This window comes from Gallus gallus, unplaced genomic scaffold, assembly GCF_016699485.2.
Source record: "Gallus gallus isolate bGalGal1 unplaced genomic scaffold, bGalGal1.mat.broiler.GRCg7b scaffold_98, whole genome shotgun sequence".
NCBI classification, from domain to species: domain Eukaryota; kingdom Metazoa; phylum Chordata; class Aves; order Galliformes; family Phasianidae; genus Gallus; species Gallus gallus.
In genome coordinates this window covers 42,768-45,257 of record NW_024096050.1, presented here as the reverse complement: position 1 = coordinate 45,257, position 2,490 = coordinate 42,768, and positions in this window count along the sequence as shown.

Below are 2,490 nucleotides of genomic sequence, written 5' to 3'. Positions count from 1 at the left end.
CCATGTCCCCCCATGTCCCCGTGTCCCCCTGACCCCGTGTCCCCCCATGTCCGTGTCCCCCCCATGTCCCCACGTGTCCCCATGTCCCCACGTCACCCCACATCACCCCATGTCCCCATGTGTCCCCATGTCACCCCATGTGTCCCCATCCCCGTGACCCCACATCACCCCACGTCCCCATATGTCCCCCCATGTCCCCGTGTCCCCCTGACCCCGTGTCCCCCCATGTCCGTGTCCCCCCATCCCTGTGTCCCCACATCACCCCATGTCCGTGTCCCCCCCATGTCCCCACGTGTCCCCATGTCCCCCTTCACCCCACATCACCCCACGTCCCCATGTCCCCCCATGTCCGTGTCCCCCCATCCCTGTGTCCCCATGTCCCCCTTCACCCCACGTCACCCCGTGTCCCTATGTCCCCCCAAGTCCCCCCATGTCCCCGTGTCCCCCTGACCCCGTGTCCCCCCATGTCCGTGTCCCCCCCATGTCCCCACGTGTCCCCATGTCCCCACGTCACCCCACATCACCCCATGTCCCCATGTGTCCCCATGTCACCCCATGTGTCCCCATCCCCGTGACCCCACATCACCCCACATCCCCATATGTCCCCCCGTGTCCCCGTGTCCCCCTGACCCCATGTCCCCCCATGTCTGTGTCCCCCCATCCCTGTGTCCCCACGTCACCCCATGTCCGTGTCCCCCCCATGTCCCCACGTGTCCCCATGTCCCCCTTCACCCCACATCACCCCACGTCCCCATGTGTCCCCATGTCCCCCCATTCCCGTGACCCCACATCACCCCATGTCCCCCCATGTCCGTGTCCCCCTGACCCCGTGTCCCCCCATGTCCGTGTCCCCCCATCCCTGTGTCCCCATGTCCCCCTTCACCCCATGTCACCCCCATGTCCCCATGTCCCCACGTGTCCCCATGTCACCCCTGTGTCCCCATGTCCCCATGTGTCTCCATGTCCCCCCATGTCCCCATATCCCCCCATGTCCCCACGTCACCCCACATCACCCCCTGACCCCTTTGGTGGCCATAGGACCCCTTTGGTGGCCACAGAGCCCCTTTGGTGGCCGTGGGGACCCCTTTGGTGGCCATAGAGCCCCTATGGTGGTCATAGGACCCATTTGGTGGCCGTGGGGACCCCTTTGGTGGCCACAGGACCCCTTTGGTGGCCACAGAGCCCCTTTGGTGGCCACAGGACCCCTTTGGTGGCCATAGGACCCCTTTGGTGGCCACAGAGCCCCTCTGGTGGCCATGGGGACCCCTTTGGTGGCCATAGAGCCCATTTGGTGGCCATAGGACCCCTTTGGTGGCCATGGGGATCCCATTGGTGGCCATAGGACCCCTTTGGTGGCCATAGGACCCCTTTGGTGGCCATAGAGCCCATTTGGTGGCCACAGAGCCCATTTGGTGGCCATGGGGACCCCATTGGTGGCCATAGGACCCCTTTGGTGGCCATAGAGCCCATTTGGTGGCCACAGAGCCCATTTGGTGGCCATGGGGACCCCATTGGTAGCCATAGGACCCCTTTGGTGGCCATAGAGCCCCTTTGGTGGCCGTGGGGACCCCTTTGGTGGCCATAGGACCCCTTTGGTGGCCATAGAGCCCCTATGGTGGTCATAGGACCCCTTTGGTGGCCGTGGGGACCCCTTTGGTGGCCATAGAGCCCCTTTGGTGGCCATAGGACCCCTTTGGTGGCCCCACTCTATGGGGCTGAGCACACTGCTATGGGGCCGGGAACATCGCCTTGGGGTTGGGGACACTGTGGGGCTGAGGACACCGCTATGGGGCTGGGGACACCGCTATGGGATCGGGGACACTGCTATGGGGCTGGGGATATCACTATGGGGTTGGGGACACTGCTATGGGGTTGGGGACGCTGTGGGGCTGAGGACACCGCTATGGGGTCGGGGACACTCTATGGGGCTGAGCACACTGCTATGGGTCTGGGGACACCGCTATGGGGCTGGGGACACTCTATGGGGTCGGGGACACCGCTATGGGGCTGGGGACACTCTATGGGGTCGGGGACACCGCTATGGGGCTGGGGATATCACTATGGGGCTGGGGACACTCTATGGGGCTGAGCACACCGCTATGGGGCTTGGGATATCACTATGGGGTTGGGGACACTCTATGGGGTTGGGGACACTGTGGGGCTGAGGACACCGCTATGGGGCTGGGGATATCACTATGGGGCTGGGGACGCCGCTATGGGGCTGAGGGCACTCTGTGTGGGGCAGTGTTCTGTACTGGTCTATACTGGTCTATACTGGGAGGTGCCGCCCCCCCCCCCCCCAGGTGGCGCTCTCAGTTCCTCTTTCCGACCCCCAAAGGGGAAATGGGAGGAAATGGGGGGGGGGGGGCGCCAATTTTGGGGTAAAATCTCCGCTTTTTGGGGCTTTTTGGGCCCCCACTTTGGGGCGAAAAGCGGCCATTTGGGGGCAAAAGTCCCCAATTGGGGGCAAAAAGCGCTCCTTTTTTGGGG